The sequence below is a fragment of the Schistocerca serialis genome, chromosome 6 (assembly GCF_023864345.2).
Source record: "Schistocerca serialis cubense isolate TAMUIC-IGC-003099 chromosome 6, iqSchSeri2.2, whole genome shotgun sequence".
NCBI lineage: Eukaryota > Metazoa > Arthropoda > Insecta > Orthoptera > Acrididae > Schistocerca > Schistocerca serialis.
This window is the reverse complement of record NC_064643.1, coordinates 772,821,124-772,838,223: the sequence shown is the minus strand read 5'-3', so window position 1 is coordinate 772,838,223 and position 17,100 is coordinate 772,821,124.

The window sequence follows — 17,100 nt, the reverse complement described above, 5'->3', positions numbered from 1 at the left end:
GTTCTAAGACAATTCCTTCTAAATCGAGTAACGCTTCTATGGAAACGACAGGATTTTCTTTTGGGATACGACAATCACATTTCCGATCCACTAATCCTTCTTTACTGCATTCCTCACTCGCAAACAGTGACGAATTCACGCGGAAATTGCGTCGCTATGAAATACTATGTGTTCTAAGACATTTCCTTCTAAATCGAGTAACGTTTCTATTTAAAAGACAGGATTTTCTTTTGGGATACGACAATCACATTTCCGATCCACTAATCCTTCTTTACTGCATCCCTCACCCCCACACATTGACGAATTCACACGGAAATTGCGTCGCTATGAATTACTATGGGTTCTATGACTTCTCCTTCTAAATCAAGTAATGTTTCTATGGAAACGACAGGACTCTTTTTTGCGATACGACAATCTCATTTCCAATCCATTAATCCTTCTTTACTGCATCCCTCACTCCCAAACATTGACGAATTCACACGGAAATTGCGTCGCTATGAAATGCTATTTGTTCTAAGACATTTCCTTTTAAATCGAGTAACGTTTCTATGGAAACGAAAGGATTTTCTTTTGGGATACGACAATCTCATTTCCGATCCACTAATCTTTCTTTACTGCATACCTCACTCCCACACATTGACCAATTCACACGGAAATTGCGTCGCTATGAAATACTATGTGTTCTAAGACATTTCCTGCTAAATCGAGTAACGTTTCTATGGAAACGACAGGATTTTCTTTTGGGATACGACAATCTCATTTCCGATCCACTAATCCTTCTTTACTGCATCCCTCACTCCCACACATTGACGAATTCACACGGAAATTGCGTCGCTATGAAATACTATGTGTTCTAAGACGTTTCCTTTTAAATCGAGTAACGTTTCTATGGAAACGACAGGATTTTCTTTTGGGATACGACAATCTCATTTCCGATCCACTAATCCTTCTTTACTGCATCCCTCACTCCCACACATTGACGAATTCACACGGAAATTCCGTCGCTATGAAATACTATGTGTTCTAAGACATTTCCTTTTAAATCGAGTAACGTTTCTATGGAAACGACAGGATTTTCTTTTGGGATACGACAATCTCATTTCCAATCCATTAATCCTACTTTACTGCATCCCTCACTCCCAAACATTGACGAATTCACACGGAAATTGCATCGCTATGAAATACTATGTGTTCTAAGACATTTCCTTTTAAATCGAGTAACGTTTCTATGGAAACGACAGGATTTTCTTTTGGGATACGACAATCTCATTTCCGATCCACTAATCCTTCTTTACTGCATCCCTCACTCCCAAACATTGAGGAATACACACGGAAATTCCGTCGTTATGAAATACGAGAACTATGTGTTCTAAGACATTTCTTTCTAAATCGAGTAACGTTCCTATGGAAACGACAGGATTTTCTTTTGGGATACGATAATCACATTTCCGGTTCACTAATCCTTCTTTACTGCATCCCTCACTCCCACATATTGACGAATTCACACGGAAATTCCGTCGCTATGAAATACGAGTACATTGTGTTCTAAGACATTTCCTTCTAAATCGAGTAACGTTTCTATGGAAACGACAGGATTTTCTTTTGGGATACGACAATCTCATTTCCGATCCACTAATCCTTCTTTACTGCATCCCTCACTCCCACACATTGACGAATTCACACGGAAATTTCGTCGCTATGAAATACGAGTACTATGTGTTCTAAGACATTTCCTTCTAAATCGAGTAACGTTTCTATAGAAACGACAGGATTTTCCTTTGGGATACGACAATCACATTTCCGATCCACTAATCCTTCTTTACTGCATCCCTCACTCTCACACATTGACGAATTCACACGGAAATTCCGTCGCTATGAAATACTATGTGTTCTAAGACATTTCCTTCTAAATCGAGTAACGTTTCTATAGAAACGACAGGATTTTCCTTTGGGATACGACAATCACATTTCCGATCCACTAATCCTTCTTTACTGCATCCCTCACTCCCACACATTGACGAATTCACACGGAAATTCCGTCGCTATGAAATACTATGTGTTCTAAGACATTTCCTTCTAAATCGAGTAACGTTTCTATGGAAACGACAAAATTTTCTTTTGGGATACGACAATCTCATTTCCGATCCACTAATCCTTCTTTACTGCATCCCTCACTCCCAAACATTTACGAATTCACGTGAAATTCCGTCGCTATGAAATACGAGTACTATGTGTTATAAGACATTTCCTTCTAAAACGAGTAACGTTTCTATGGAAACGACAGGATTTTCTTTTGGGATACGACAATCACATTTCCGATCCACTAATCCTTCTTTACTGCATCCCTCACTCCCACACATTGACGAATTCACACGGAAATTGCGTCGCTATGAAATACGAGTACTATGTGTTCTAAGACAATTCCTTCTAAATCGAGTAACGTTTCTATGGAAACAACAGGATTTTCTTTCGGGATACGACAATCTCATTTCCGATCCACTAATCCTTCTTTACTGCATCCCTCACTCCCAAACATTGGCGAATTCACACGGAAATTGCGTCGCTATGAAATACTATGTGTTCTAAGACATTTCCTTCAAAATCGAGTAACGTTTCTATGGAAGCGACAGGATTTTCTTTTGGGATACGACAATCTCATTTCCGATCCACTAATCCTTCTTTACTGCATCCCTCACTCCCACACATTGACGAATTCACACGGAAATTGCGTCGCTATGAAATATGAGTACTATGTGTTCTAAGACATTTCCTTCTAAATCGAGTAACGTTTCTATGGAAACGACAAGGTATTCTTTCGCGATACGACAATCACATTTCCGATCCACTAATCCTTCTTTGCTGCATCCCTCACTCCCACACATGACGAATTCACACGGAAATTGCGTCGCTATGAATTACTATGGGTTCTATGACTTCTCCTTCTAAATCAAGTAACGTTTCTATGGAAACGACAGGACTTTTTTTTGGGATACGACAATCTCATTTCCGATACACTAATCCTCCTTTACTGCATCCCTCACTCCCAAACATTGACGAATTCACACGGAAATTGCGTCGCTATGAAATACGAGTACTATGTGTTCTAAGACATTTCCTTCTAAATCGAGTAACGTTTCTATGGAAACGACAGGATTTTCTTTTGGGATACGACAATCACATTTCCGATCCACTAATCCTTCTTTACTGCATCCCTCACTCCCAAACATTGACGAATACACACGGAAATTCCGTCGCTATGAAATACGAGAACTATGTGTTCTAAGACATTTCCTTCTAAATCGAGTAACGTTTCTATGGAAACGACAGGATTTTCTTTTGGGATACGACAATCACATTTGCGATCCACTAATCCTTCTTTACTGCATCCCTCACTCCCAAACATTGACAAATACACACGGAAATTCCGTGGCTATGAAATACGAGAACTATGTGTTCTAAGACATTTCCTTCTAAATCGAGTAACGTTCCTATGGAAACGACAGGATTTTCTTTTGGGATACGATAATCACATTTCCGGTCCACTAATCCTTCTTTACTGCATCCCTCACTCCCACACATTGACGAATTCACACGGAAATTCCGTCGCTATGTAATACTATGTGTTCTAAGACATTTCCTTCTAAATCGAGTAACGTTTCTATGGAAACGACAAAATTTTCTTTTGGGATACGACAATCTCATTTCCGATCCACTAATCCTTCTTTACTGCATCCCTCACTCCCAAACATTTACGAATTCACGTGAAATTCCGTCGCTATGAAATACGTGTACTATGTGTTCTAAGACATTTCCTTCTAAATCGAGTAACGTTTCTATGGAAACGACAGGATTTTCTTTTGGGATACGACAATCACATTTCCGATCCACTAATCCTTCTTAACTGCATCCCTCACTCCCACACATTGACGAATTCACACGGAAATTGCGTCGCTATGAAATACGAGTACTATGTGTTCTAAGACATTTCCTTCTAAATCGAGTAACGTTTCAATGGAAACGACAGGATTTTCTTTTGGGATACGACAATCACATTTCCGATCCACTAATCCTTCTTTACTGCATCTCTCACTCCCACACATTGACGAATTCACACGGAAATTGCGTCGATGTGAATTACTATGGGTTCTATGACTTCTCCTTCTAAATCAAGTAACGTTTCTATGGAAACGACAGGACTTTTCTTTGGGATACGACAATCTCATTTCCGATCCACTAATCTTTCTTTACTGCATCCCTCACTCCCAAACATTGACGAATTCACACGGATATTGCGCCGCTATGAAATACTATGTGTTCTAAGACATTTCCATCTAAATCTAGTAACGTTTCTATGGAAACGACAGGATTTTCCTTTGGAATACGACAATCTCATTTCCGATTCACTAATCCTTCTTTACTGCATCCTTCACTCCCAAACATAGACGAATTCACATGGAAATTCCGTCGCTATGAAATACGAGTACTATGTGTTCTAAGACAATTCCTTCTAAATCGAGTAACGTTTCTATGGAAACGACAGGATTTTCTTTTGGGATACGACAATCACATTTCCGATCCACTAATCCTTCTTTACTGCATTCCTCACTCCCAAACAGTGACGAATTCACGCGGAAATTGCGTCGCTATTAAATACTATGTGTTCTAAGACATTTCTTTCTAAATCGAGTAACGTTTCTATGGAAACGACAGGATTTTCTATTGGGATACGACAATCTCATTTCCGATCCACTAATCCTTCTTTACTGCATCCCTCACTCCCACACATTGACGAATTCACACGGAAATTGCGTCGCTATGAAATACGAGTACTATGTGTTCTAAGACATTTCCTTCTAAATCGAGTAACGTTTCTATGGAAACGACAGGATTTTCTTTTGGGATACGACAATCACATTTCCGATCCACTAATCCTTCTTTACTGCATCCCTCACTCCCACACATTGACGAATTCACACGGAAATTGCGTCGATGTGAATTACTATGGGTTCTATGACTTCTCCTTCTAAATCAAGTAACGTTTCTATGGAAACGACAGGACTTTTTTTTGGGATACGACAATCTCATTTCCGATCCACTAATCTTTCTTTACTGCATCCCTCACTCCCAAACATTGACGAATTCACACGGATATTGCACCGCTATGAAATACTATGTGTTCTAAGACATTTCCTTCTAAATCTAGTAACGTTTCTATGGAAACGACAGGATCTTCCTTTGGGATACGACAATCTCATTTCCGATCCACTAATCCTTCTTTACTGCATCCTTCACTCCCAAACATTGACGAATTCACATGGAAATTCCGTCGCTATGAAATACGAGTACTATGTGTTCTAAGACAATTCCTTCTAAATCGAGTAACGTTTCTATGGAAACGACAGGATTTTCTTTTGGGATACGACAATCACATTTCCGATCCACTAATCCTTCTTTAATGCATTCCTCACTCGCAAACAGTGACGAATTCACGCGGAAATTGCGTCGCTATGAAATACTATGTGTTCTAAGACATTTCCTTCTAAATCGAGTAACGTTTCTATTTAAAAGACAGGATTTTCTTTTGGGATACGACAATCACATTTCCGATCCACTAATCCTTCTTTACTGCATCCCTCACCCCCACACATTGACGAATTCACACGGAAATTGCGTCGCTATGAATTACTATGGGTTCTGTGATTTCTCCTTCTAAATCAAGTAATGTTTCTATGGAAACGACAGGACTCTTTTTTGCGATACGACAATCTCATTTCCAATCCCTTAATCCTTCTTTACTGCATCCCTCACTCCCAAACATTGACGAATTCACACGGAAATTGCGTCGCTATGAAATACTATGTGTTCTAAGACATTTCCTTTTAAATCGAGTAACGTTTCTATGGAAACGACAGGATTTTCTTTTGGGATACGACAATCTCATTTCCGATCCACTAATCCTTCTTTACTGCATCCCTCACTCCCACACATTGACGAATTCACACGGAAATTGCGTCGCTATGAAATACTATGTGTTCTAAGACATTTCCTGCTAAATCGAGTAACGTTTCTATGGAAACGACAGGATTTTCTTTTGGGATACGACAATCTCATTTCCGATCCACTAATCCTTCTTTACTGCATCCCTCACTCCCACACATTGACGAATTCACACGGAAATTGCGTCGCTATGAAATACTATGTGTTCGAAGACATTTCCTTTTAAATCGAGTAACGTTTCTATGGAAACGACAGGATTTTCTTTTGGGATACGACAATCTCATTTCCGATCCACTAATCCTTCTTTATTGCATCCCTCACTCCCAAACATTGACGAATACACACGGAAATTCCGTCGCTATGAAATACGAGAACTATGTGTTCTAAGACATTTCCTTCTAAATCGAGTAACGTTTCTATGGAAACGACAGAATTTTCTTTTGGGATACGACAATCACATTTCCGATCCACTAATCCTTCTTTACTGCATCCCTCACTCCCAAACATTGACGAATACACACAGAAATTCCGTCGCAATGAAATTCGAGAACTATGTGTTCTAAGACATTTCCTTCTAAATCGAGTAACGTTTCTATGGAAACGACAGGATTTTCTTTTGGGATACGATAATCACATTTCCGGTCCACTAATCCTTCTTTACTGCATCCCACACTCCCACACATTGACGAATTCACACGGAAATTCCGTCGCTATGTAATACTATGTGTTCTAAGACATTTCCTTCTAAATCGAGTAACGTTTCTATGGAAACGACAAAATTTTCTTTTGGGATACGACAATCTCAGTTCCGATCCACTAATCCTTCTTTACTGCATCCCTCACTCCCAAACATTTACGAATTCACGTGAAATTCCGTCGCTATGAAATACGTGTACTATGTGTTCTAAGACATTTCCTCCTAAATCGAGTAACGTTTCTATGGAAACGACAGGATTTTCTTTTGGGATACGTCCATCACATTTCCGATCCACTAATCATTCTTTACTGCATCCCTCACTCCCAAACATTGACGAATTCACACGGAAATTGCGTCGCTATGAATTACTATGGGTTCTATGACTTCTCCTTCTAAATCGAGTAACGTTTCTATGGAAACGACAGGGTTTTCTTTTGGGATACGACATTCTCATTCCCGATCCACTAATCCTTCTTTACTGCATCCGTCAGTCCCACACATTGACTAATTCACACGGAAATTGCGTCGCTATGGATTACTGTGGGTTCTATGACTTCTCCTTCTAAATCAAGTAACGTTTCTATGGAAACGACAGGACTTTTTTTTGGGATACGACAATCTCATTTCCGATCCACTAATCCTTCTTTACTGCATCCCTCACTCTTAAACACTGACGAATTCACACGGAAATTGCGTCGCTATGAAATACTGTGTGTTCTAAGACATTTCCATCTAAATCGAGTAACGTTTCTATGGAAACGACAGGATTTTCTTTTGGGATACGACAATCTCATTTCCGATCCACTAATCCTTCTTTACTGCATCCCTCACTCCCACACATTGACGAATTCACACGGAAATTGCGTCGCTATGAAATACGAGTACTATGTGTTCTAAGACATTTCCTTCTAAATCGAGTAACGTTCCTATGGAAACGACAGGATTTTCTTTTGGGATACGACAATCACATTTCCGATCCACTAATCCTTCTTTACTGCATCCCTCACTCCCAAACATTGACGAATACACACGGAAATTCCGTCGTTATGAAATACGAGAACTATGTGTTCTAAGACATTTCTTTCTAAATCGAGTAACGTTCCTATGGAAACGACAGGATTTTCTTTTGGGATACGATAATCACATTTCCGGTTCACTAATCCTTCTTTACTGCACCCCTCACTCCCACATATTGACGAATTCACACGGAAATTCCGTCGCTATGAAATACGAGTACATTGTGTTCTAAGACATTTCCTTCTAAATCGAGTAACGTTTCTATGGAAACGACAGGATTTTCTTTTGGGATACGACAATCTCATTTCCGATCCACTAATCCTTCTTTACTGCATCCCTCACTCCCACACATTGACGAGTTCACACGGAAATTTCGTCGCTATGAAATACGAGTACTATGTGTTCTAAGACATTTCCTTCTAAATCGAGTAACGTTTCTATAGAAACGACAGGATTTTCCTTTGGGATACGACAATCACATTTCCGATCCACTAATCCTTCTTTACTGCATCCCTCACTCTCACACATTGACGAATTCACACGGAAATTCCGTCGCTATGAAATACTATGTGTTCTAAGACATTTCCTTCTAAATCGAGTAACGTTTCTATAGAAACGACAGGATTTTCCTTTGGGATACGACAATCACATTTCCGATCCACTAATCCTTCTTTACTGCATCCCTCACTCCCACACATTGACGAATTCACACGGAAATTCCGTCGCTATGAAGTACTATGTGTTCTAAGACATTTCCTTCTAAATCGAGTAACGTTTCTATGGAAACGACAAAATTTCTTTTGGGATACGACAATCTCATTTCCGATCCACTAATCCTTCTTTACTGCATCCCTCACTCCCAAACATTTACGAATTCACGTGAAATTCCGTCGCTATGAAATACGAGTACTATGTGTTCTAAGACATTTCCTTCTAAATCGAGTAACGTTTCTATGGAAACGACAGGATTTTCTTTTGGGATACGACAATCACATTTCCGATCCACTAATCCTTCTTTACTGCATCCCTCACTCCCACACATTGACGAATTCACACGGAAATTGCGTCGCTATGAAATACGAGTACTATGTGTTCTAAGACAATTCCTTCTAAATCGAGTAACGTTTCTATGGAAACAACAGGATTTTCTTTCGGGATACGACAATCTCATTTCCGATCCACTAATCCTACTTTACTGCATCCCTCACTCCCAAACATTGGCGAATTCACACGGAAATTGCGTCGCTATGAAATACTATGTGTTCTAAGACATTTCCTTCTAAATCGAGTAACGTTTCTATGGAAGCGACAGGATTTTCTTTTGGGATACGACAATCTCATTTCCGATCCACTAATCCTTCTTTACTGCATCCCTCACTCCCACACATTGACGAATTCACACGGAAATTGCGTCGCTATGAAATATGAGTACTATGTGTTCTAAGACATTTCCTTCTAAATCGAGTAACGTTTCTATGGAAACGACAAGGTATTCTTTCGCGATACGACAATCACATTTCCGATCCACTAATCCTTCTTTGCTGCATCCCTCAATCCCACACATGACGAATTCACACGGAAATTGCGTCGCTATGAATTACTATGGGTTCTATGACTTCTCCTTCTAAATCAAGTAACGTTTCTATGGAAACGACAGGACTTTTTTTTGGGATACGACAATCTCATTTCCGATACACTAATCCTCCTTTACTGCATCCCTCACTCCCAAACATTGACGAATTCACACGGAAATTGCGCCGCTATGAAATACGAGTACTATGTGTTCTAAGACATTTCCTTCTAAATCGAGTAACGTTTCTATGGAAACGACAGGATTTTCTTTTGGGATACGACAATCACATTTCCGATCCACTAATCCTTCTTTACTGCATCCCTCACTCCCAAACATTGACGAATACACACGGAAATTCCGTCGCTATGAAATACGAGAACTATGTGTTCTAAGACATTTCCTTCTAAATCGAGTAACGTTTCTATGGAAACGACAGGATTTTCTTTTGGGATACGACAATCAGATTTGCGATCCACTAATCCTTCTTTACTGCATCCCTCACTCCCAAACATTGACGAATACACACGGAAATTCCGTCGCTATGAAATACGAGAACTATGTGTTCTAAGACATTTCCTTCTAAATCGAGTAACGTTCCTATGGAAACGACAGGATTTTCTTTTGGGATACGATAATCACATTTCCGGTCCACTAATCCTTCTTTACTGCATCCCTCACTCCCACACATTGACGAATTCACACGGAAATTCCGTCGCTATGTAATACTATGTGTTCTAAGACATTTCCTTCTAAATCGAGTAACGTTTCTATGGAAACGACAAAATTTTCTTTTGGGATACGACAATCTCATTTCCGATCCACTAATCCTTCTTTACTGCATCCCTCACTCCCAAACATTTACGAAGTCACGTGAAATTCCGTCGCTATGAAATACGTGTACTATGTGTTCTAAGACATTTCCTTCTAAATCGAGTAACGTTTCTATGGAAACGACAGGATTTTCTTTTGGGATACGACAATCACATTTCCGATCCACTAATCCTTCTTAACTGCATCCCTCACTCCCACACATTGACGAATTCACACGGAAATTGCGTCGCTATGAAATACGAGTACTATGTGTTCTAAGACATTTCCTTCTAAATCGAGTAACGTTTCAATGGAAACGACAGGATTTTCTTTTGGGATACGACAATCACATTTCCGATCCACTAATCCTTCTTTACTGCATCTCTCACTCCCACACATTGACGAATTCACACGGAAATTGCGTCGATGTGAATTACTATGGGTTCTATGACTTCTACTTCTAAATCAAGTAACGTTTCTATGGAAACGACAGGACTTTTCTTTGGGATACGACAATCTCATTTCCGATCCACTAATCTTTCTTTACTGCATCCCTCACTCCCAAACATTGACGAATTCACACGGATATTGCGCCGCTATGAAATACTATGTGTTCTAAGACATTTCCTTCTAAATCTAGTAACGTTTCTATGGAAACGACAGGATTTTCCTTTGGAATACGACAATCTCATTTCCGATCCACTAATCCTTCTTTACTGCATCCTTCACTCCCAAACATAGACGAATTCACATGGAAATTCCGTCGCTATGAAATACGAGTACTATGTGTTCTAAGACAATTCCTTCTAAATCGAGTAACGTTTCTATGGAAACGACAGGATTTTCTTTTGGGATACGACAATCACATTTCCGATCCACTAATCCTTCTTTACTGCATTCCTCACTCCCAAACAGTGACGAATTCACGCGGAAATTGCGTCGCTATTAAATACTATGTGTTCTAAGACATTTCTTTCTAAATCGAGTAACGTTTCTATGGAAACGACAGGATTTTCTATTGGGATACGACAATCTCATTTCCGATCCACTAATCCTTCTTTACTGCATCCCTCACTCCCACACATTGACGAATTCACACGGAAATTGCGTCGCTATGAAATACGAGTACTATGTGTTCTAAGACATTTCCTTCTAAATCGAGTAACGTTTCTATGGAAACGACAGGATTTTCTTTTGGGATACGACAATCACATTTCCGATCCACTAATCCTTCTTTACTGCATCCCTCACTCCCACACATTGACGAATTCACACGGAAATTGCGTCGATGTGAATTACTATGGGTTCTATGACTTCTCCTTCTAAATCAAGTAACGTTTCTATGGAAACGACAGGACTTTTTTTTGGGATACGACAATCTCATTTCCGATCCACTAATCTTTCTTTACTGCATCCCTCACTCCCAAACATTGACGAATTCACACGGATATTGCGCCGCTATGAAATACTATGTGTTCTAAGACATTTCCTTCTAAATCTAGTAACGTTTCTATGGAAACGACAGGATCTTCCTTTGGGATACGACAATCTCATTTGCGATCCACTAATCCTTCTTTACTGCATTATTCACTCCCAAACATTGACGAATTCACATGGAAATTCCGTCGCTATGAAATACGAGTACTATGTGTTCTAAGACAATTCCTTCTAAATCGAGTAACGTTTCTATTGAAACGACAGGATTTTCTTTTGGGATACGACAATCACATTTCCGATCCACTAATCCTTCTTTAATGCATTCCTCACTCGCAAACAGTGACGAATTCACGCGGAAATTGCGTCGCTATGAAATACTATGTGTTCTAAGACATTTCCTTCTAAATCGAGTAACGTTTCTATTTAAAAGACAGGATTTTCTTTTGGGATACGACAATCACATTTCCGATCCACTAATCCTTCTTTACTGCATCCCTCACCCCCACACATTGACGAATTCACACGGAAATTGCGTCGCTATGAATTACTATGGGTTCTGTGATTTCTCCTTCTAAATCAAGTAATGTTTCTATGGAAACGACAGGACTCTTTTTTGCGATACGACAATCTCATTTCCAATCCATTAATCCTTCTTTACTGCATCCCTCACTCCCAAACATTGACGAATTCACACGGAAATTGCGTCGCTATGAAATACTATGTGTTCTAAGACATTTCCTTTTAAATCGAGTAACGTTTCTATGGAAACGACAGGATTTTCTTTTGGGATACGACAATCTCATTTCCGATCCACTAATCCTTCTTTACTGCATCCCTCACTCCCACACATTGACGAATTCACACGGAAATTGCGTCGCTATGAAATACTATGTGTTCTAAGACATTTCCTGCAAAATCGAGTAACGTTTCTATGGAAACGACAGGATTTTCTTTTGGGATACGACAATCTCATTTCCGATCCACTAATCCTTCTTTACTGCATCCCTCACTCCCACACATTGACGAATTCACACGGAAATTGCGTCGCTATGAAATACTATGTGTTCTAAGACATTTCCTTTTAAATCGAGTAACGTTTCTATGGAAACGACAGGATTTTCTTTTGGGATACGACAATCTCATTTCCGATCCACTAATCCTTCTTTACTGCATCCCTCACTCCCAAACATTGACGAATACACACGGAAATTCCGTCGCTATGAAATACGAGAACTATGTGTTCTAAGACATTTCCTTCTAAATCGAGTAACGTTTCTATGGAAACGACAGGATTTTCTTTTGGGATACGACAATCACATTTCCGATCCACTAATCCTTCTTTACTGCATCCCTCACTCCCAAACATTGACGAATACACACAGAAATTCCGTCGCTATGAAATACGAGAACTATGTGTTCTAAGACATTTCCTTCTAAATCGAGTAAGGTTTCTATGGAAACGACAGGATTTTCTTTTGGGATACGATAATCACATTTCCGGTCCACTAATCCTTCTTTACTGCATCCCACACTCCCACACATTGACGAATTCACACGGAAATTCCGTCGCTATGTAATACTATGTGTTCTAAGACATTTCCTTCTAAATCGAGTAACGTTTCTATGGAAACGACAAAATTTTCTTTTGGGATACGACAATCTCATTTCCGATCCACTAATCCTTCTTTACTGCATCCCTCACTCCCAAACATTTACGAATTCGCGTGAAATTCCGTCGCTATGAAATACGTGTACTATGTGTTCTAAGACATTTCCTTCTAAATCGAGTAACGTTTCTATGGAAACGACAGGATTTTCTTTTGGGATACGACAATCACATTTCCGATCCACTAATCCTTCTTTACTGCATCCCTCACTCCCACACATTGACGAATTCACACGGAAATTACGTCGCTATGAAATACGAGTACTATGTGTTCTAAGACATTTCCTTCTAAATCGAGTAACGTTTCTATGGAAACGACAGGATTTTCTTTTGGGATAGGACAATCACATTTCCGATCCACTAACCCTTCTTTACTGCATCCCTCACTCCCACACATTGACGAATTCACACGGAAATTGCGTCGATGTGAATTACTATGGGTTCTATGACTTCTCCTTCTAAATCAAGTAACGTTTCTATGGAACCGACAGGACTTTTCTTTGGGTTACGACAATCTCATTTCCGATCCACTAATCTTTCTTTACTGCATCCCTCACTCCCAAACATTGACGAATTCACACGGATATTGCGCCGCTATGAAATACTATGTGTTCTAAGACATTTCCTTCTAATTCTAGTAACGTTTCTATGGAAACGACAGGACTCTTTTTTGCGATACGACAATCTCATTTCCAATCCATTAATCCTTCTTTACTGCATCCCTCACTCCCAAACATTGACGAATTCACACGGAAATTGCGTAGCTATGAAATACTATGTGTTCTAAGACATTTCCTTTTAAATCGAGTAACGTTTCTATGGAAACGACAGGATTTTCTTTTGGGATACGACAATCACATTTCCGATCCACTAATCCTTCTTAACTGCATCCCTCACTCCCACACATTGACGAATTCACACGGAAATTGCGTCGCTATGAAATACGAGTACTATGTGTTCTAAGACATTTCCTTCTAAATCGAGTAACGTTTCAATGGAAACGACAGGATTTTCTTTTGGGATACGACAATCACATTTCCGATCCACTAATCCTTCTTTACTGCATCTCTCACTCCCACACATTGACGAATTCACACGGAAATTGCGTCGATGTGAATTACTATGGGTTCTATGACTTCTCCTTCTAAATCAAGTAACGTTTCTATGGAAACGACAGGACTTTTCTTTGGGATACGACAATCTCATTTCCGATCCACTAATCTTTCATTACTGCATCCCTCACTCCCAAACATTGACGAATTCACACGGATATTGCGCCGCTATGAAATACTATGTGTTCTAAGACATTTCCTTCTAAATCTAGTAACGTTTCTATGGAAACGACAGGATTTTCCTTTGGAATACGACAATCTCATTTCCGATCTACTAATCCTTCTTTACTGCATCCTTCACTCCCAAACATAGACGAATTCACATGGAAATTCCGTCGCTATGAAATACGAGTACTATGTGTTCTAAGACAATTCCTTCTAAATCGAGTAACGTTTCTATGGAAACGACAGGATTTTCTTTTGGGATACGACAATCACATTTCCGATCCACTAATCCTTCTTTACTGCATTCCTCACTCCCAAACAGTGACGAATTCACGCGGAAATTGCGTCGCTATTAAATACTATGTGTTCTAAGACATTTCTTTCTAAATCGAGTAACGTTTCTATGGAAACGACAGGATTTTCTATTGGGATACGACAATCTCATTTCCGATCCACTAATCCTTCTTTACTGCATCCCTCACTCCCACACATTGACGAATTCACACGGAAATTGCGTCGCTAATAAATACGAGTACTATGTGTTCTAAGACATTTCCTTCTAAATCGAGTAACGTTTCTATGGAAACGACAGGATTTTCTTTTGGGATACGACAATCACATTTCCGATCCACTAATCCTTCTTTACTGCATCCCTCACTCCCACACATTGACGAATTCACACGGAAATTGCGTCGATGTGAATTACTATGGGTTCTATGACTTCTCCTTCTAAATCAAGTAACGTTTCTATGGAAACGACAGGACTTTTTTTTGGGATACGACAATCTCATTTCCGATCCACTAATCTTTCTTTACTGCATCCCTCACTCCCAAACATTGACGAATTCACACGGATATTGCGCCGCTATGAAATACTATGTGTTCTAAGACATTTCCTTCTAAATCTAGTAACGTTTCTATGGAAACGACAGGATCTTCCTTTGGGATACGACAATCTCATTTCCGATCCACTAATCCTTCTTTACTGCATTATTCACTCCCAAACATTGACGAATTCACATGGAAATTCCGTCGCAATGAAATACGAGTACTATGTGTTCTAAGACAATTCCTTCTAAATCGAGTAACGTTTCTATTGAAACGACAGGATTTTCTTTTGGGATACGACAATCACATTTCCGATCCACTAATCCTTCTTTAATGCATTCCTCACTCGCAAACAGTGACGAATTCACGCGGAAATTGCGTCGCTATGAAATACTATGTGTTCTAAGACATTTCCTTCTAAATCGAGTAACGTTTGTATTTAAAAGACAGGATTTTCTTTTGGGATACGACAATCACATTTCCGATCCACTAATCCTTCTTTACTGCATCCCTCACCCCCACACATTGACGAATTCACACGGAAATTGCGTCGCTATGAATTACTATGGGTTCTGTGATTTCTCCTTCTAAATCAAGTAATGTTTCTATGGAAACGACAGGACTCTTTTTTGCGATACGACAATCTCATTTCCAATCCATTAATCCTTCTTTACTGCATCCCTCACTCCCAAACATTGACGAATACACACAGAAATTCCGTCGCTATGAAATACGAGAACTATGTGTTCTAAGACATTTCCTTCTAAATCGAGTAACGTTTCTATGGAAACGACAGGATTTTCTTTTGGGATACGATAATCACATTTCCGGTCCACTAATCCTTCTTTACTGCATCCCACACTCCCACACATTGACGAATTCACACGGAAATTCCGTCGCTATGTAATACTATGTGTTCTAAGACATTTCCTTCTAAATCGAGTAACGTTTCTATGGAAACGACAAAATTTTCTTTTGGGATACGACAATCTCAGTTCCGATCCACTAATCCTTCTTTACTGCATCCCTCACTCCCAAACATTTACGAATTCCCGTGAAATTCCGTCGCTATGAAATACGTGTACTATGTGTTCTAAGACATTTCCTTCTAAATCGAGTAACGTTTCTATGGAAACGACAGGATTTTCTTTTGGGATACGACAATCACATTTCCGATCCACTAATCCTTCTTTACTGCATCCCTCACTCCCACACATTGACGAATTCACACGGAAATTACGTCGCTATGAAATACGAGTACTATGTGTTCTAAGACATTTCCTTCTAAATCGAGTAACGTTTCTATGGAAACGACAGGATTTTCTTTTGGGATAGGACAATCACATTTCCGATCCACTAATCCTTCTTTACTGCATCCCTCACTCCCACACATTGACGAATTCACACGGAAATTGCGTCGATGTGAATTACTATGGGTTCTATGACTTCTCCTTCTAAATCAAGTAACGTTTCTATGGAACCGACAGGACTTTTCTTTGGGATACGACAATCTCATTTCCGATCCACTAATCTTTCTTTACTGCATCCCTCACTCCCAAACATTGACGAATTCACACGGATATTGCGCCGCTATGAAATACTATGTGTTCTAAGACATTTCCTTCTAATTCTAGTAACGTTTCTATGGAAACGACAGGACTCTTTTTTGCGATACGACAATCTCATTTCCAATCCATTAATCCTTCTTTACTGCATCCCTCACTCCCAAACATTGACGAATTCACACGGAAATTGCGTCGCTATGAAATACTATGTGTTCTAAGACATTTCCTTTTAA